Raw genomic sequence first — 21,157 nt, forward strand, 5'->3', positions numbered from 1 at the left:
TTATCAAAACATGGTGAGATTAGAAAAATGAGATTCATAGAGTTGAGAGAAAAAAAATCCGATTTTCCACTTTTGAATACCGAGAAAGGAATCGTATTAGTGAATAGTGAGTGGCCTGTTTGCATGTATTTATATCTCATTATTGCCTATTCTATCAGTGAATGCAATTAGATGCAGCGTGCTATTTGCTCAGGAGGTGAAGAGAAACTAGACAGTGACAATCCCATCATGAAGTTCTGAGCAGGTCCCTGGTGGCTCCAGTTCACTGCTGGCTCCTCTGACCTCCATTCTGGCCAGCAGACTTCAATACCTCAGGGCATGCTCCATGAGGAGTGAATGCCTGCATCCCTCCCTCCAAGGAGGTTGACATTGGATATGCATCCACCTCATCATATTATCGTGGCTTTTCTCTGACTCACTTATAATATAATTATCCATTTCAATGCTGCACTTTCAATTCCTTGCATTATAAAAATGCTGCCTGAGCACTTTGCATTCAAGCATAGTGGAGGTGGGTGCATCACAGGACACTTCACTAGCTTTCATAGTACACACTTGGATACCCACAGCATCTCTACTTTTATGCCATTTTACTCTCTGCTGCCTCATTCATATTTACAGGTTACAGTACTTGTGTATTGCCTTGCCATTTAGAGCAGATGCAAAGCTAAACAGGTGGTCATGGTTATCAGCAGCAATTAGTCAAAAGGATGGTGGGACATGTTGCTTTGTAGAACCTAACTATGCTAATTTCACACCTACAGCATGTTCCAGCACCTTATGTGGCAAGCACACTGCATATGCCTCATTCAAATGGCAATGCCTCGCAGTCTGAGGAGAGTCTTCGGTCAAGTCCAGGGAGACACTATCAGTTAGGGGGTACCAGTACAGTAAGTCAAGGATAGTGCCCCACTCAGCTCAGTGATCTGTAATATTACAGTCTGGAGATTGTACTATGGTTAGTTCTGCAGGTCCAGTGCAACCAGTTGGAGATTAGTGGTAAGTCAGTGAGAGGGTTATGGAGACCTCAGTCAGATGGCTAGTCATTTATCAGTTGCACTGCTTTTTTAACTTGGTCGGGTGTGGAGTCACTGTCAGTACTGGCGGCCTGCCATTGAAGGGGAAGGTGATTTATCAATGGCCACAGCTGTGGGCAGCAGAAGGGACCGTGAATGTGGCAGTGAGCAACTCAATATTTAAAGGTGGGAGTTGATCGTGCATTGTAGGACATGGAATGGAAGATTATCAGTGGTCAGCACCACTCTGGATTGATGGGGATGGTGTATTATAATGTTTGGCATGGCTAAGCCCAAGGATCAGGACTCACAGGAAATATTGGAAGATGAAGACTGAAATGGAAGAATTGGATCAAAGTGTGCATAAACTATGTACTGGTGAGATTGACAGGGCCTTGCAACTGTATTTCTCCACTGCATCCGAAGAAAAGAAGAAAACGTGAACTTTGATACAAAACAGAAATGAAGAAACAAAAAAAAGAAGAATGTGGCCAGCCAGGTGAATTGGAGTATATGGGCACAGAGCTCGAACACTTCCTGCCCTGCCACTCCTACCATCCTGATAAAAAGGACAGAAGAGAATATAGTTTCCTAACATGTTGTTATGTTAAATGTTGCATTTCCTGGGTGATGTGAAAATAGTACAGTGCTGGAGACTGGAATCCTGGACTATCCCAGCAATGATGAGTACGTCTGTCATTGGTAAGCGCACAATAGCACTAGTGCAGTGCCTTACGGGATTGTTACATACATAATGAGGTGAACAGCAAGGAATTGTGAAATAACCTGCTGGAACTCATGTAAGATATCTTCCAAGAACCTTCCCAAAATGGTACTTAGCTGTTTTATTTGGTATAGTTCAGTCCAATTTGAAATCCAAAGTTAAATTAGGGAAGCATAACTTCAACTTCATATTCTATCTTGTTGTTCTATGCTTATTTAAAATCCCTAGAGATAACTGAAACTTGCTTTATGTTTTATATTTGACCAAGTTATGCTAGTGACCAGTCATCCCATTGTACTTGAAATTATAAAAAATGTACAGCTTTTTGCCAATTAGGAAAATCAGGAAAGAATTTCAGCTCTATATATCGCTTTCCAAGAAGGAATATTTGTCATTGACACATATTTCCAGCTCTTTCTCCTTTTGTGATATGGTTTTTGCAGAGGAATTTGTGTACTTAATAATTAAATTATGAGAATAAAAGCAGTGATCCTCTGGGAATTATGCAGCAAAATATAGGAAATAACTATGTGTTGCTGCTCTCTCAGCCCCTTTACTAGGATTCCAACTGATCACTGAGGCCTCCAAAAAAATCAAGGCAATTCGAACCCTATTGGATACATTTACTCTAAATGTAAACAGCATTTTATCCATGTTACTGCATGGATCACCATCAAAAGATTTAGTAAATATTATTTATGAATGAAATTAATGTTTTTGGGTGGAGATATGTTGATATTAGTTGACCACATTAAACACTTGTACTTCATACTACTGATTTAATCCTACCCAAGAAGTAAAATACAGTGGAAAGCTTTATTTAGTCATGGGATACAACTTTTTTTTTACAATAGGTAAATATTCATAGTTCAAATTCATGTAACTAGAACAATATCAATTAAAAGACATTAGAAATCTAGATGGAAGATAACCCCACACATGAATTTCTGCCAAACTTTTGTTCAGTTGTTAAATTATAAAATTTGTTTCCTATTACGCATTTGTAGAGCTATGGGGTTTTGCTTCTTTATTCAAATTTACATTTGCATCTCTTTCACAAAGGCAAAGGGGAGGCAATGGCCTAATGATATTTACGGCTGGACTGTTAATCCAGAGACCCAGATGACATTCTGGGGACCCAGATCCAAATCCTGCCACGACAGATGGTAGAATTTGAATTCAATAAATATCTGGAAGTAACAATCCAACGATGATCGTGAATTCATTGTCGAATGTTGGAAAAACCCATCTGGTTCACTAATGTCCTTTAAGGAAGGAAACTTCCATCCTTACCTGGTCTGGCCTACATGTGACTCCAGACCCACAGCAATGTGGTTGGCTCTTAACTGCCCTCTGGGCAATTAGGGATGGGCAATAAATGCTGCCTAGCTGGCAACACCCTCATTCCATGAATGATTAAAGGCTCCTTGACATCTGCCCATGGCATTCCTGGGAATTAGCACAGATATGTACATTACTGGCTATTTCCTTCAATAGAATACCTCACTAACAAAAATTTTGCATATGGAGAATTGCAAGCATAGTTTAAACCCAACCATATTTTTGGAACAGTATAATAGTTAGCTAATGCTTTAAACTGCTAATTTGAAACTATGTTTTATTTTGTCACAATTTAGTTCATAATTTTTTCTTCAATTAACTGAAATTAATTTTAATAAATATTTCTCTCCACTTTACTGTGATGGCAATGCAGATGGTTACATGTAAATTTTGCCCACCAATTGATTGTTATAGCAGCAGACATAGACCATTCAAACCATCGAGCCTTTTCCGCCAGTTAACATGATCGCAATACTCCTGCTCTTCCTGTTTCATGTCCCTTGACACCTTAAACTCTACAGCCCTGTCTATTTCTTTCTTAAATATATTCAATGACTGTCTATCCTGAGACTGCAACCCCTTGTTTTAATCCTCCAGCCAGGAGAAACATCAGCCTTGCATCCACTCTCTCTAGCCCTATCAGAATTTTGTATATTTCAATGACACCCCCATTCGTTTTTCTAAACTGCAGTAAATACAGGCCCAGTGAATCCACTCTGGCCTCATACAACAAATCTGCCATCCCATCTCAGTCTTGTCAACCTTTGATGCAATCCCTCTATGTGAAGTGCACCTTTCCTTAGCTAAGGAGACCAAAACTAAACACAGTATTCCAGGTGTGGTTTCATCAAGGCCATGCACAGCTTCAGCAAGACATCTTTGCTCCAGTACTCAAACATTTTTACAAGAAAGGATAATATACCCCTTCCCAGTGTTGCATCAATGTAAATCAATTTCAGTAAGCGTCAACGCTACAATTAGAGCGTAACTGTGGCCTAATTCAGACCCAAGGCTCAACATGACATAAAAACAATGCAAATGAGATTGCATTGTGTGAGGAAGTTTCACTGTGGAGTTATTTCAGGACTTAATGTCTGATATGCGAGGCCGAAGTTTTGTGTTCATGCAAGACTAGAATTTTCACACCATTGTTTTAGACTAAATGTATCCTTTGTTTCTTTTTCTTCATTGTGAGTTTTAATCAAAATTTATTTTCACATGTGGCAGAATAGCTCCAGCAACAAGTTCAGAAAATTACCCAGAGATAATGGGAACTGCAGATGCTGGAGAATCCGAGATAACAAAGTGTGGAGCTGGATGAACACAACAGACCAAGCAGCATCTCAGGAGCACAAAAGCTGACGCTTCAGGCCTAGACCCTTCATCAGAAAAGCTCTTATTTCAGAAAATTACCCAGATGTTTTCAAAGTATTATTGCTTTCCCCAAGGCAAGGGTGAGTAATTTCTATTACTTTTTGATAACTGTTACTCATCTTTTTGTTCTCTGTTGCATGCTCTGGACCTGTTGGCTTGTGGAACTGAGAGCTAGAAATTTTAAACATAATTTCACCTCCTGTAAGATCTTGATATTTTTCTGATTTCATAAATAGGAACAAAGACTACCGGGTATGTATCCATATTGGCAATATTGGTAGGTGGAGCACAAAAACTCAATATTTAGGCGCAGAAGTTGCCACATGATAGTGTCATGGCTCAATGGATGGTGTGCTGAAAATCAAGCCCCACTGTTCCCGATGTTGCTGGAAATGTGAAGATTCAATGAAATCACTGTAAATCCAAAGTTGTCTCTGATTCAGTACTACCCAGAATAAAACAAAGTGCTACCAATTTATTTCAGTATTAAAAAAAGACTCTAATTGTACACTCTTAACTTTGACAAGAACTTGTTTTCAATGATATCTTAATGCTATCTGCAGAGTGACAATAGTTTGTAATTCACTGGTTTCTTGGTTGGAATCTTTCGGTTGTCTTTGGGTTTTAGAATGATCTCTTCCAGCATTTTTAATGTAGTTTTTCTGATCTTTCAACAGAAAATTGTGGAAAGTAACTTCTCGGAGAAAAGATAATTGTAGTTACATCCTTGCTTTCTTTTCACCCTATTTCACACTCCTCTACATACGTTAAATTGCAACCTGACTAATCATAAGAATGTTGCTATGTTGAATTCTCATAAACTGACAACAAATGATGCCAATTTGTCTGGACCCAATGTCCCCAACAACACTTACCATTGTACATTGTATCTCAAACAATGATGAGACAGTCTATGGGAAGGAGATATGGTGCTTAACAGCATGGTGTAAAGACAACAATCACTCTGTCAATGTCAGCAGAATGAAGAAACTTATCACTGGTTTCATGAAATGGAGTGGAGGGCACACCCGTATCTGCATCAGTGTTGCTCAGGTGGAGATGATCAGAAGTATCAAGTTCCTGGGAGTGATGATCACCAGCAATCTGTCCTGGTCTGCCCACATTGACACTATGGTCGAGAAAGCACAGCAATGCCTCTATTTCCGCAGGAGGCTAAGGAACTTCAGCATGTCAATAAAGACTGAAAGAAACTATAGAGTTGTAAACACAGCTAATCCATCATGCAAACCAGCCTCCCATCTACTGACTTCATCCACACTTGCTGCTGCATCATGAAAATGACCAACATAATCAAAACCCATCCCACCCCACTTCTACTCTCTTCCATCCTCTTCGGTCAGGCAAAAGTTATAAAAGTTTGTATACCTACATGGAAAGCTTCTTCCCAGCTGTTATCAGACTTTTGAATGGACCTCTTTAATCTTAATGTTGATCTCTCTGTGCATTGTCTCGGCAGCTGTAATATAGTATAATGCACTCTGCTCCGTTATTCTGAGACATTTGTATGGTAGGATCTGCCTCTAAAGTATGTAAGGTAACACTTTTCACTGTGTCTTAGCACACATGACAGTAATGAATAAAATCAAAAAAGTAACATTGTTCATATGCGTCAGTCAGTTTCAGTTGCTTTTTAATGTAGCAAATCACTCCTTGTAATATCTCCCATTTTAGAGCAGCGAGTTTTTCTTCTCTCATTTTCAGTCCACACTCCAAAATGTTTATCATAGCAGTAGATATCTCAAAACATTTCACAAGAAGAAGACTAAGATGAAAGCAGCACAATTGAGTTGTGACGGGAGATCGAAAGTACAATCACTGAAGCAGGGAGGGAGGAAAAGTCAAGGCTACTATAAGAGACACTTGTGGATGCCAGAAGTGAAATGGCTGAATATTATTTCAGTGTGGTGTGACGGGCAAAAGGACAGAGGTATCCAGGGCCTGAGAAACAGAGGCTATGAGCTGAAAAATGGCTGAAGTGGAATTCTCCAAACTCACATGAAAAGGACTGCACATGGACATTGGATAATCTCACACCTGTGAAGTCAAAAGGAAACAGATGAGTGGTAAAAAGGTTTAAGGAATGAATCTGCAAACTGTAGAAATCTACAGATTTCTTTCTGCTTTGAAAGAATATAGAACAGTACAGCACAGTACAGTACACAATATTGTGCCAAACTTTTACCCTAAACCTAAGGTCTATCTAACCTCCACCCCTACCTTATATTATAATCCATATGCCTATCTAGTAGCCACTTAAATGCCCCTAAAGAGGCCAATTCCACCACCTGTTCCAGCAATGCATTCCACACCCCTATCACTCTCTGATTAAAGAACCTACCTTGACATCTCCCCTATATCTACCTCCACTCACTTTAAAACTATGCTCCCTTGTAATATCTACCTCCACTCTAGGAAAAAGTCTCTGGTTGTCCACTCTAGCTGTACCTCTGATCATTTTGTACACCTCTATCAAGTCACCTCTCATCCTTCATCATTCTAAAGAGAAAAACCCTAGCTCTCTCAACCTTTCCTCGTAAGACCTTCCCTCCATTCCAGGCAACATCCTGGTAAATCCCCTCTGTACGTTTTCCAATGCTTCCACATCTTTCTTGTAATGAGGCGACCAGAACTGGACACAATATTCCAGACGTGGCCAAACCAGGCTTTTGTATAGCTGCAGCATAACTTCACGGCCCTTGAACTCAATCCTTTTATTAATGAAAGCTAACACACCACACACCTTCTTAACAACTCTCTCCACCTGGGCGGCAGCTTTCAGGGAACTGTGGACATGAGCCCTAAGATCCTTCTGCACCTCCACAATGCCAAGAATCATTCCATTAACCCTGTGTTCTGCTTTCAAATTTGTCCTTCTAAAATGAATTACCTCACGCTTTTCAGGGTTAGACTCCATCTGCCACTTCTCAGCCCAGCTCTGCATCCTATCAATGTCCCTTTGTAACCTAGAACAGCTCTCCGCACTATCCACAACTTGACCCACCTTTATATCATCTGTGAATTTACTAATCCACCCTTCCACTCCTACATCCAAATCATTTCCAAAAATCACAAATGGAGGAGGACCCAGAACTGATCCTTGTCGTACACCACTCATAACTGAGCATCATTTTGAATATTTTCTGTCCACTACCACCCTTTGTCTTTTAAGGGTCAGCCAATTCTGAATCCAATCTGCCACAATTCAGCCAATTCTGAATCCAAATCCAGGCCGTGCCTCCTTACTTTCTGCATGGGCCTACCATGGGGAACTTTATCAAACACCTTACTTAAATCCATGTATACCACGAAGGACTTCAAGGGCTAAGCAGGTGTTCTCCGATGTGGAACATATGATACCATTCTTGTAATTCTTGACACAAATACTTCCTATCATACAAGAACACAAGAATTACGATTAGGTCATTTGGGCTTCTGACCTAATGTCTGATATGATTGTAGCTCATAGTCCACTTTTCTGTTTACAGAAATACACACACACACACACACACACACACATCCCTTGATGTTTTTCTTGATTAAAAATGTATTTAACTTAGCCTTGAATATACTAAAATATAAATAATATAGATAATTCAACAGTAAGTACTTTAAGCAATGAGTAACTCATAAAGCTACATCATTTCACTTCCTCCCACACATTCGCGCTATTTAAAGCCACAAGCTCACATCTTCAAGGCAGAGATTGATAAATTCTTGATCTCACAAGGAATTAAGGGCTACAGGGAGAGAGTGGGTAAGTGGAGTTGAAATGCCCGTCAGCCATGATTAAATGGCAGAGTGGACTCGATGGGCTGAATGGGCTTCCACTCCTGTGTCTTATGGTCTTATGATGACATAAAACCCCAAAATAGAATTGGGATGCTTCTGTTGTTCATTGAACACCTTGATATAGGCTTACTTGTTATGCTTCTTGTCTTGTGTGAAATGCACCACTAGTTCAACAGCTACCATTCAGAATAAAGTTCAATATAATTTCATTTTCCCTTTAGTAATATTTTGTTTGGAGTGTTTAGAGAGAAAAGGCAGTAAATGTGACAAGACAAACATTACCTGAGTCAATGCCATCACTTTACTTTCTTTGATGACAAAAAGCAGCAGGTCAAGAAAACCAATGTGGCTGAATGACGAAAATACTTTCACCACCACTAACTTAATGTTATTTTTGAAACAACTTGCATAATAAGCAACATATTTATGGTGCTCTTCCAAACAATAAGCATAGGATATGAAAATATAGGCCTCTGACCTCAAGGAATTACATTTTTGAGAAACCACTGTATATTTTGTTCTTTTGTGAAAGCTTTCAGCCCTATGGATTAACTGCTGTACCTCAAGAATTTGAAGATCTTTGTTCTGTATAACTTTAAGTAATTACATTGGACTTGATGGACTATGTGGGTAACAGGAAGATTCTTGCCAGTAAATGACATTTTCTCCACAGTGGTTATTGGGCAACCAGAGCATGCATACTATTTGGATCAACTACTTTCAGTCATAGGAAATTTAGTCAATGCTGATGTAGTAAAACATTAACTATTCTATAAAGATGGCTCTGTGCATGTTCATAGTTTCAGCCATCACAGCTAACTGTTCAGAGTTCTCTTCCTAAACCCCTCTACTGTATTTCATCTTGGCAGCATCAAAATAGATTAAAACTTACTTCTTCAACCATCCTTTCAGACATTACCTATTCCCTTTCTATTTCAACCCTGACCCACAGAAAGTACCATGGAAAATTTATTTATATATGAGTAGCTATTGGAATTCTTCCCATTCAGGTATTCGGCTATCCCCTCCCACTGCCCATTACTCAACAGAAAAGCAATGGTGTGATGATACTATGGCTTTAAGAGGCATATTTTGTCCTTTTGAAATGAAGAAAGGTTGAGTCAGAGGTGATTAGTGCTAAAAGTCAATAAACAACTTGCGACCGATTTGACCAATAGAATTGCAGCTAGAACACAACGCCTTACATTTGCTTTTAAGAGGAGAAAATGTAAGGGTCTTGACTATCTTCTTAATTTATTTTGAGGGCTTGGTCTATCCATGACAATGTTTATTCTATTATTAAAATTGAAATAGATTTAAATGGCAATAAATGCATAAATCTAATAAATATACTTAATGAGTATTCTAATATTTTATCTTTCATTAATGCTGTCAAACAGTAATTTATTTCATCTGTTATGTGGGATCTTGGTCAGTTTTCTAGTCTTTCCTATTGCATTTTTTTCTGTTTATATTCTACCACTGGAGCACCATTCTTCATTATTATGCTACAATGATTGTTATGTTTTGCCAGACACTTTGGTGGCATGAGACAAGAAATATTTGTGACTATTTTAAGAGCCACCGTACTTCTCTGAGAATATGATGATTCATGGAAAGTGAGATAATACTTCATTGAAAAATGTCAACAGTTTTTATAGAGAAAATGGCTATCTGTAAATTATGATAAAATACTGATCTTCACAAAGCATCTCATATTATGAAAGTGAAGTTAGAAATGTTGAAAAAGGATTCAATTGTTTTGTATTGCTGCAGCCATAGTAATCATTGCGATCAATCTTTTGCAGCACTCAAGATCACTCTCACAAATGTTTTTGCAAGTTATATTTTGCATTTGTAAACCCAGTACATTTTGAGAACAAGAATAAAGGGGAATGTATAATTTAATTGGAGCAAGACCCAGAATATATTGGGCTAATTATTTTGATTTGACTTCTTTAAGTCTGTTTCACTCACCCTTCCCTCAAGTAACATATCTTTCCCTAGCAAGGAATATTTTGTTGCACCAAGTGTGTTGAAAAACATTTCTAAAGAAAGGACCCGACCCGAAACATCAGCTTTCCTGCTCCTCTGATGCTGCCTGGCCAGCTGTGTTCCTTCAGCTCCACATTGTATTATTTCTGTTCATAAGTCTCTGCTAAGCTTGAGTTACAACTACCCTCAATGCTCATCTTTTCTAAAGTCTGATATGGTTTGTGTCCTGGATTTTGATCATAGTGTATATGTGGTTGTTATTTGTGCAATCTGCACACACACAAATGAGGATTTTTTTTTCATTCTATAATGCATTGTCAGGATATAGGCAATAATAGCAAGGCCAAGATTTATTTTTCAATTCCAGTTGTCTGGAAAAGATGGTAGTGAGTAGTCTTGAACTATTGTGATCAATGTGATGTTTTATGTCACAGTTTGATACAATTGAGTGACTCGCTAAGCCACTTTTAATGGCAGTTAGGAATCAACCATGCAGGCTAAAGGCAGATGGCAGGTATTTTATTCATTTTCATACTGATTTAAAGTGTCTTTAATTTATGTCCAAAGGGTCTTTTTCTTTTATGTACAAGATATTTGCAAATATTCAAATAACAACCAAAATGTGATGCCTTAAATGTGATAGGCAAAATGCATTGCTGACATACAATTGAGTTAAATCACAGAAGGGTATCTGGACATTAAAACAGTGAAGACGTTCAATCTATATTTTATCAAAGATAACATCTCATCTTTCAACAATAACAATAAATCCAAAGTCCAAGCTGCACAATTCTTTACCTTCAATTCTCCCTTTCCTATAGAAATAGACTGCTTTTCTTTCTTGTGCCAATCTCTCCTCACTACATGGTACATTTCCACTTGCCCTGACAGATTAACTTAATTGTACATGTTGATATAATACAAGTAATAGTTAGTGATGGTGTGATTTCCCCCCGGGCCAGGGATAATATAACAAAGTGATGACAGTCAGATGGAGCTGCAAGCTAACTTGGAGTATTGCCTTCCCAAAGACACTGAAAGACTGAAAGGGAATAAAGCTTCTGATTCATGTTTGCAGGTCCTTTGTTTCTCAGTCTCAAAGTAATTGTTTTGCACAGTGCCATAAATAACCAACACTTAACTCTTGTGTTTTTAAAAAGCACTTTTTTATATACTTTAGAAGTCAGGTGTTTATTTCGAAATGAGATCTCTTATAATGAAAGTAGATCCAATACAAGCTGTGTGTTTTGGTTTTGAAGAATGCAGCACCCATCATCACTCCAACATTTAGTTGTTCGCAGTGATATTTTTAAAACAAAAAATTAAAATTCTAGAAATCAGATGAAGTATTCACAAGCCGTTTTAATGCAATATAATCCACTTTTTGCTATCAGACACCTTGGTTTGCCTTATTTTCCTAATAATGGACTCTGCAATCTAGTATCACTCAATTTTAATGTAATATCACTGAATTTTGTCAAAAAATTAGCTGTGTCAGTTTCAGGGAGCTTCATGAGTCCATGAGCTCCAGCGGATTATCTTGTGCAATTCTCTATCACTCATCTTATTAAGTATGCACCATACTTCCACAATGCGGTGCGAGTGCTATCCTGCAGTCAACAGCAGGGGAAAAACACGCTGCTGTCAAGACCTCCCAGTCACAGCTTCCGTTTTCCAGACAGCTGTCACTCCAGCCACTATCACTTCCTTCACTTCTGAGGAAAAAGTCACAGAATGCTCGGAAGCAAGACTGACTCCTGTACATTACCCTGAGTAGAGTTGGAAGTATATTCTGGTGCCACATTCTATTGATGACTAAGAAAGAATTGCCTCATACTGCTGGCATTCAGAGAACTACCAGGGCCCAGGCACCTGCTCAGCTTCAGGAAGGAGAGGACTCCACGCTGTCACCATTAATTATTTAGCCAAAATGCACATACAAGCACAGTAAGAGCAGACAGGTTTGTCAGAGATCCTCAGGAAACTGAATTAAGGTTGAAAGAGTACATCAATAACATCAGTACCCTGCTTGCTCCAATGTGCATGTGTCACCATGGAGAGCCAGCTCCAGTACACTCAACATTTGGTGGATATGCACACCATGCGTGCCATCACTTTAGCCATTAGTAAGTAACATTAATAGCAAGATGAGAGGAGTTGGATGTAACCTTGACCTTACTCCAGGTGCCCATTCCTCACAAAGGGACAGTATGGGACTTGCACCAGAAGAATGACAAACTGTACCGCCATCACCCTCCATGCTCCAAGATTCTCCTCCTAGATGCCTAGACCCTCCAGCTCTGACCTTCCTGATATTACCAACCTTGTGGGAATTCAAGCAAGGAGGGTGAGACTGCATCTGGCTTTGACCCTTTCAACATGTCTGGGCTTTCTAGCCACAAATAGCTCCAGAATTGCCCACCCAAAACTCCAAGACCAACAGATGGCAGTGTCCCTGCACTCAGCCATGGACCCCAAGACTGCACCTAGACATAGTGGGAGTGAAAGGAAAATAAATGTTCATGAGTTCACATGGGTGCTTCAGGTTAAACCTCAAAATGAATATATTATTGTAGTTGTAAATATATTTTCACTTTGTAAATTCGGCACTACGTGGCTGTCATTTTAGGTGCAATGACATGAAGCTAGAGAGGCTAGATTTAAATTGAAATACATCTGCAATGATAAAGTTCTCTATGTGCACACCGTGCATTAAGCAACTAAGTAGATTACAAATCCTGGCCACCAGCAGTGTCAAACATGGCATTAATAGTTGAAAACCATTCCTAGTAATCTTCGTGAAACAAAAGGTATCATAAGCAACCTTTCAAGTCTCATTTACGATGGCCAATTCCTAAACACAATCCAAAGTGTTGGAAACTTCACCAGAGTGCAAAGTCGCCTTTTTATCATGTTGAACTGTGAGCTTGTCAGAACATACCTTGTATGATGTGCTGCATTTCTTGGGTAATGTGAGGTTTGGAATGGGGGCTGTAAAGTTTCAGTATTCCTACCGCACTTATAATCTCCCACTGTATTTATGTAACATGTTTTAGGTGCATATATCTGAATAAGGTTTGATATGCCAGGGGTCCATATAAATACATCCTTTGGCTGTCATTGACACATGCCTCTGTATCCAACTGTATGAATGAATGTGGTAAATTCTTATTTGTGTTTTCTGCACTGCTGACTGCTCACATTCCTAAGATGTCCGATATTCCCCACATATAGTCATTGGAACCACGCCCAATGGATCCAAGTACAGCAGATGTTGTTGCTGCTGTGGCCACAGTTCAACAAAAGTTGGCAGAAATTGAGGAGGGACTGGCAGGACCAACAATAATCTCCAGTGACTGCTGAACAGCATCCACATGAAAAACATAGCACACGGTCACCTCAGAATGTGGAGGATGTAAAGGAGGGCAACAATTTATCGACCTTGCTTTCATTTGCTCCAGATGAGTAAAGGCCAATGCCATCACTAACTGAGAATGCCTGAGGATATCATAACTGAACTGTGTCATCTGCTGGACCAGGACCTGTGCAGTAAATGTGTAAATGGCCATCAAAGGAAGAACTGTGTTTAATTTTTATGCTTTTGGCTCCTTTCGAGGACCCATCATGGACCTGTGAGAAATTTTTCAATCCTCAAGCCACAAATTTGCCAAGGCTGTTACTGATGTAATTTGAGCAAAATCACACTATGTCATTTCTCATGACAAGGTCAGTGCTATAGCCCAGTTAATAGGTTTTGGTAACAAAGCTGGCTTCTCCCAGTTGCAGAGATAATGGGAACTGCAGATGCTGGAGAATCCAAGATAATAAAGTGTGAAGCTGGATGAACACAGCAGGCCAAGCAGCATCTCAGGAGCACAAAAGCTGACGTTTCGGGCCTAGACCCTTCATCAGAGAATCAGAGAATGAAGCTTTTGTGCTCCTGAGATGCTGCTGTGTTCATCCAGCTTCACACTTTATTATCTTGGATTCTCCCAGTTGCAGACTGTACGCCCATTGTTTTGAGAATGCCATATCATATGCAGCTAACTTAATTATTCAAAAGTGTTCCATTTCGTCAATATCCAAGTCATCATGATCATCTTTATCACCTCTTAGAAGTCTGTGCCAGGGAGGGAGATGTCGTGATGTCTGGATTGTTGATAACACCAATGCATCCTGCTTCATTTAAAGGGTGATATTCCTTATGAAGTTGGCTGCTGAGAGACGAGGGCTCGCCTCTACAACCGTGGCTGATGATTCTGTCGCACGCATCCAACTGAGGCCAAGTGTAGATAAAATGCAACCCATTCTTCTACAAGGGCAATCATGGACCAGACATTAGACCTCAATGAAATTGTGTTGCAGTGCTTGGATCAAGCAGCCTTGAAGTAATGTATTGCATAAAGCAAACATGCCGTGCTCTGGAACAGGTGAGGGAAAGTGACAGATTCTGAAGAACTGGGATAATGGCAGCAATGATCTGAGGAGTAACATGAAATTTAGCCACAGGAACATTACCTTCGCCATGATGGAGTAGTGCACCATTGTAAGCACTAAGCCAGACATTGTTATTATCTAATATGGTCTGAAGGAATGCTTCAGACCTAATGGAATGAGGGAACAGGTGATAGATATATTAATGAAGGATTTATTGGATGAAAGTTGTATAAATATGGGGAATTAGTAATCAGTGATACTTGAGTGTTATGAGTTGTTGCTAATTGAAATAAACCTCACTCTTAAAAGTATGGATTTGAATTTTGTTTAAATACAGTTAGGTTGAAGGGCATAATATATTTAATTGATGGGCTTTCAATAATTTGAGTTGTGTGAAGGCACCATTCATTGACTGTAAAATTGTTTTTCCTTGAAATGCAATTCTATTTATTTCATATTGGTTCGCTTTTCACTTTTCCTGTAGTTTAATAAAGATTAATGTTAATGCTTCATGACATCTGATTACTTCTGCATTCAACAATGACAACGTGTTATGTCAAGATGGGCACTGAAAGAGAGTACCATTTCTTCAGAAGGGGTTGTATTGTCATTTGTTACTAAGGAAGGGTAGCTTCCACATCTTTATTCATGTAGCTTTAGCCGTGATAATGTGAAGTGCCAATGCATTTGTAAATATGCTATTCTGTGTACAATGAAGTATTACCAATGCCATCTGTGTACTCTGAGAAGGTTTTCTTTTGCCTTGCCCCCCGATACGTCAAGAAGATGTCTCATTGTCTACAGTTAGCTAAAGAGGGAATCTGCCTTGTATTGGGGCATATTGGTCTTAAAGGTTTGAGCAGGTGACCCAGAGCATTTTTGGTGAGATACCCTAGACATGCCCTCTTTGGCTTGAACTTCTATAAAGTTTGTAGATCTCCTGAGTGGAGATGACTCAATGATTTAATATGTACTTTCTCCTCTATCTGGGTGAATACTGGCACCACCCTGTCTCCTTGAGAGAAAGAGCTTATTATCTAATATGGTGAAGTCAAGGCCACCAGTTCTCCTGTCACCTTATCATCTGTGCTGATTACCAATGGCTAAAGTGATGGACTGTAGGTTATTATGTTTTTTTTTGACAGGTATTGACTGTTCTTGATCTGGCTGACTGTGACAGCTGCCAACTGACATGCCCATGCTATAGTCAGCATGTTACTGTTGGCATTGCTGGACACCTTGACCCAGTTAGAGTAAAGCTGATGAGATATCATAACTGAGTAAGTAGCAAGTGCAGAGGTTCGAAAAGACTAGTCATTTGGAGGAGTGGGGTTGATGAGAACCATTGAGAGAAGATGCTGCATGTAATGGTGAGAGAAGCCAGCCATGAGCTTAGATGGAAGGTGTGTCCCATAGTTGGGTTAAAGTGAGTGTGAGGTAGTAGGGTGGTGGTGATGGCACCTACCATTGGCATTGATGTGTGTCCTTATGGGCCATGGAGACCACACTGATCCAGATAGCTACTTTAGACCGAGATGACTGGGTTTGGTGTTGTGGGATCTTTTGGTAGTTCTTGGGAAATAAATGGCCCTCCTGTCTACTATCCCACCCATCAGGACTTCCAAATACTAATTGGCAAGCTTCAAGCTTGCCTCTCTTTGCCCTGTATTTTCTAATTATTGAGCAACCCACTTAGGCAGCTTCTGGTTTGTAATATTTGCAATAGTATGCAGTGGGGACTCAAATATGGAACTCACAGCTTGAAAGCCAGAGTTTGGCAGCATGGATGGCCATTTCAATCTCTGTTGAGTGCCAGATTGCCCAAGACTGGAACCTTGGAAACAGGGTGCATAGCAAATGTGGTGAACAGCAAACAATTACATGAGAAATTGCCAGTTTCAAGAAGGAACCTTCTAAATTGACACTTAGCCAAAATATGGTCAACCACTATTGCGGATTTACAGAAATGGAAGTTTATGATTTTGTATGTTTTTGTTCATATACATTTCATGAGCTTAAAGGTATGCTTATCTGCGTACTGACTATTTGTAAGCATGAGTGACCAAGGACAACCTCCCCCAGTTTGAAAATTAACCTCAACCGATGCAAAGCTAGATTGTGCTATATACACTGTCAGTGAGATTTTTGGTGATTAATGAACCACATGAACCAATTATGTAAGATGTTTGTGCAATGTCTATCTGTCATCATGAATCAAAAATATTTGATTGACTTTGAAAAATGCTTGCTACACTTTCTAAACAAAACTTTGAAAGATAAGAGCAGGAGTAGTAGGCCTTGGGCTTGCTTCATCAACTTAGATAATGGCTGATCATCTCCCTTAATGCCATTTTCCAGCATTATCTCAATTTCTCTTGATATTTTTGGTATTCTGAAATTCAATTTATCTCTTTTCTTAGCACACTCAATGACTCACACACCAAAACCCTCAAAAGATTCAGTAGCCTTTGCGTGATAAAATTCCTCTTCATCTTAGTCCTGAATGGCTTGCTCCTTATTCTGAGACTTTATCCCCGGTTCTACATTTACAACCTCCTGCTTCTACCCCTAAGCTAGAGGAAACATCCTGTCTACATCCAACTTGCCCTTGAAGAATTTTGTAAATTCAATTTGATCATCTCTCATTCTTCTAAACTCTAAAAAGTGAGTGTTTCAGTTACACATCAAACATGTAGTTTCTGAAGCACTTAACCAATTGTTATGTGTCAATAATTAGCAATTGATCTTTTTGGCTTCACAACTCAATTTTTTGCATGGCTGTGCAAGCAGTTGAAATGGAGAGAAAAGCTGCAGTTTCAACCTGATGAGTCAATTTTCTAAGTAAATTGCCATGTGATGTGCAGCCTGTTTATGGCAGACTAATTTTAAGATTGACTGGGCACACGTCTTAAAGGGACCAACATTTGCTGATGGTCTGTTTGTCCACTGAGCAATACATGTCTGATTACTGCTCAAGATTAAGCATTGGTGGAAGATGTTGCAAAATCCAGAGATCTCAATTAAATTAATTAAAAAACATATGGTAGGTAATGGATATCTGTTACAACAATATGAGCAAGAGAAACACAGCTCCTCCTCAAATGTGGATGAAATGTGCAAGCTTAGAAAGAAGACCATAAATGTGGATGATTCACAATGAGATGCCAGGGCTGTGGAGATAAGGTGCATCAAATAACAGGGGCAACATTGTATATACCAGTTCTTCCATGACTGACACCTATTGCCAAATAAAGCAGGTGACAAGACATCCTTTGGGATATTGGTCTCTTTGGAGATGCAGTCTTGCCTTGACTTTGTCCTTGGCTGGAATCCATACCCAGAGAACAAGCAGAACCAGATTAAGCATAAGCACCTCACATTATCTTACATGCTCCTGTGTGTCCACGTGCCACCGTCTGGATTGTAAGCCATTCCAGCATCAACTGTATTGTAGGTAATTCCAGCTTTAACTTCCTCCTGTCCTGCAACCTGGATATGCTTCTTCTCCTGAGATTAGTCATTCCACTGGCCTTTGCTCTCTCCTCTGTCCTGCATGACCATGTGCATGTTAGTGAATTGTCAGGTGATACTCAAGTCCCTTGTTGACATGCTTCCCATCACACATGATAACCAGTTACTCGCATGTTATCATAGAGTCCCTACAATATGGAGGCAGGCCATTCAGCCCAAGACTGCACTGACACTCCTAAGAGCATCCCACCTGCACCCTACCCTATAGTCATGCATTCTCCATGGCTAATCCTCCTAAATCCCATAGTGTCTATTTCTGGGCTATTCAACATGGCCAATCCACCTAATCTGCATTTCTTTGGACTGTGGGAGGAAACCAAAGCACCGAAAGAAAACCAACACAGACAGTGGAAAAATGTGCAAACTCCACAAGGTCAGTCACCTCAGGCTAGAATCAAAACTGAGTCCCTGGTGCTGTATGGCAGCAATGCTAATTACTGAGCCACTATGCTTCCCACACAAATCCAAGCACAAATAATTGCCAAATACTTTGGCTTCAATTGCTATTGCACTTTGTGGTTCTAAGACCAATCAGGCATTCATCAACCTGTCAGAACTGTCCAATTACAGACATAATGTATAATACTCCCACAGAGACCATTTTTTGGAATGTAAGATTGTTACTCATCCTGATGGATCTGACCATATTGTTTACCTATTTCTTGCATTGCATCCAAGTTTTGCTATGGACCCGTGGTTGCTTACTTCCTTTGCCACCGGTCTCAGGCACCTTGGTCAAGTGGGAAGGTCTTCTGATGTCATCTGGAGGAAAAAACACTTTCTGTGTTGCCCTGACAGCAGAGCAGAGGACCTTTGGTGTGGCATCACTAAACTAGTAAACTCAAGTTATGCTTTCAATTGGTCTCTCTCTGGGCTCTCTTATGTGTAAAATTGAAGTTGTCTTTATGTGATGGGAGAAGATTCCAGAGCAAGAAAGAATAGTAAGGTGAAGAGAAATTAGAGCAGAGCTGAATTTGTTGATGGTATGCAGCAAAAAAGGATCTGAGTACTGCTCAGGAAAATTAGGTCTGTGATACAGAGTCTCCCCATTTGTTAAGGAGACTCTTTAGTAGTCTCACAGCTGATTTGTGAAGTGATGGTGGGTTTCAGTAATGAAAAGCTTTCCCTTCTGTGGCATTGCATGTGCAATTCAACAGCAGTTTAAATTTTAATTTAAATGGCATTGGAATTCATGTCCACTTCCTGATCTGCCTTTGGATCAACATGCCATGGTTAAAAGTTTGTCCAGGTTCCCTCATTCAGAGCTTGATGAATTTCATAATCAAATATTTAAATTACCAGACACATTCTCTTATGAACTTCTCCACTGCCATAACTTTGGCAGAAACTCTCAATACATAATCTCAGTGGCTTCATTCACACAGGAGAAATTCTGTCTGAGCTGTGATCCTAGAGCACAGAATCATTCTAAACATCTGTTGAGGAATTATGTCACATGGTGGCTCACAATTTCTGAATACCTACCCCGCTCCTGTGAATTTGCTGCACTTCAGATCACTGTTCACTTATGAAGGGATAGGAAGTTATTCTGAGGCACTGTCTCACATCTTCCTGGCATCTGGAGAATTCCAGGAGCAAGTCAGAACAGTTTTTCTTACCCGAGAGATACAGTAGAGCAGAAATGGAGCTGTTGAGCTGCTTTAGTGTAATGGGATACTAAATTTTGTCCATGTCATCCACATGCTGAGTTCCTGGTCTCAGAGGTCAATTGTGGAGAAGTAACAAGTAGAGGCTAACTGCTCACAGACAGGAAAAGGTGAGGAGTATTCACCTTCACGATGGCTTCTTTTCAAAATGTACCATTATTGGAAATCACCTGTCACTGGGTGTTGGTCTGAGCGGTGCAGAAATCCAAGGAAAAGGCAATAAGTATATTTTAAAAATGAGAATATGTCTCCTTGTGGAAAAAGGAGGAAAATGTAAAAAAGAATGAAATGAAAAGTGAACACGAGGACAATAATGCTTTCGTTTCCCTGGAGCAGCTCTAAAATAAATTAAAAGAAATGTTGAATAAAATCTGCTGAGCCGAATTTCCCAACGATTTCTATTATATAGAACTGCTGACCCAAGTACTACTCTTCAGTCCCTGAGGATCCCGGTTCATTCATGCCAGAGTCTGAATTACTTAATTGTGCAGTGTTTGTTCCATTTAATTGTAAATCTACTTTTAACTGTGTTTGCCAGGTACTTGTTCAGTTTCAAATAATTAATCATATTTCAGGACGTTGCTTTTTGAAAGAAAACACTGACAATCACAATATATTCTTGATTTGTTTGATTTGGAAATGTCAGGTGCAGAGAACTGAATTTTAAATTTGACCACAGCACAAACATACAGCAGCTATAAAAACAAAAAGCATATTTAAATATTTCTGAAATTACCGCTGGATTTCAGTAAAAAGAATTAAAAGAATTTAATTGAATAAGTATAATGTTTTTATATCACATATATAAGCTGTATTGAAATTCCCATAATTTACCTTAACAATAAATCCAGCACTAAATATGTCGATGATAAATTCAAGTAATGTGAGGTTAAAGTGTGTTCATTTCCATTGAGGAAGGGTCATTCGAACCAAAACATTATTCCTGATTTCTACCCACAGATGCTGCCAGACCTGCTGAGTTTTCCTAGTAATTTCTGCTTTTGTTTCAAGTTGCTTAATCATTTGGTTGATTTTTGTTTGTACCCCAATGTTAAATGAACTGTTGAGTGGCTGCACCCAGTGTGGGGCCCAAATTCATCAAAGTTAGCCTTCACTACTAAAGTCTAGGTTACACCTCTTAACGAAAGCAAATGCTGCAAGTAGCTGAGGAAGAATGTCTGATTTGTAAAAAAAGACAATAGGGCATAGAGCATAAAAGTTCTCTGACTCAGCGTTGAAGCCCATCATGGTTTAGGATTTGT

The 21,157-nt window shown here is 39.4% G+C and overlaps 1 long non-coding RNA gene across 3 annotated transcripts in view; it reads left to right on the plus strand.

Annotated features, from left to right (window-relative positions):
• Nucleotides 1-6,077, plus strand: part of LOC125461020 (uncharacterized) — a 46,973-nt gene extending 40,896 nt beyond the window's left edge. For 2 of the 3 annotated variants that reach the window (XR_007249376.2, XR_007249375.2), the window contains 2 exons: nucleotides 4,309-4,535; nucleotides 5,133-6,077. This is a non-coding gene — a long non-coding RNA (uncharacterized LOC125461020). The remainder of the gene's footprint in view (nucleotides 1-4,308; nucleotides 4,536-5,132) is intronic. The other variant, XR_009446877.1, reaches the window with a different exon arrangement.
• Nucleotides 6,078-21,157: the final 15,080 nt, after the last annotated feature.

Source organism: Stegostoma tigrinum, chromosome 18 (assembly GCF_030684315.1).
Source record: "Stegostoma tigrinum isolate sSteTig4 chromosome 18, sSteTig4.hap1, whole genome shotgun sequence".
NCBI classification, from domain to species: domain Eukaryota; kingdom Metazoa; phylum Chordata; class Chondrichthyes; order Orectolobiformes; family Stegostomatidae; genus Stegostoma; species Stegostoma tigrinum.